This window comes from Halyomorpha halys, unplaced genomic scaffold, assembly GCF_000696795.3.
Source record: "Halyomorpha halys isolate HHAL.00 unplaced genomic scaffold, Hhal_1.1 Scaffold190.1, whole genome shotgun sequence".
NCBI lineage: Eukaryota > Metazoa > Arthropoda > Insecta > Hemiptera > Pentatomidae > Halyomorpha > Halyomorpha halys.
In genome coordinates, this window is record NW_027105456.1 from 315724 (window position 1) to 315977 (window position 254).

Genomic DNA, 254 nt, shown 5'->3' on the forward strand with positions numbered 1-254 from the left:
GTCAGGGCTAAAAAAGATACAAACACTATAGTTACAAATAGGAAAAAAGAAAAAAACACAAGTGTAAAATAACAGGGGTATAAAGTGAAAAGTAAGATATAATAAGAAAAATTAAAGGTTGTAAATGGTAAATGAAAAGGGTAATAGTAACAGATAGATAAAAGAAGAAATATTAAAGAAAGTAAAGTAATATTAAAGAAAGTTACTTTCTTTAATATTTGTTCTCTTATCTATCTGTTACTATTACCCTTTTC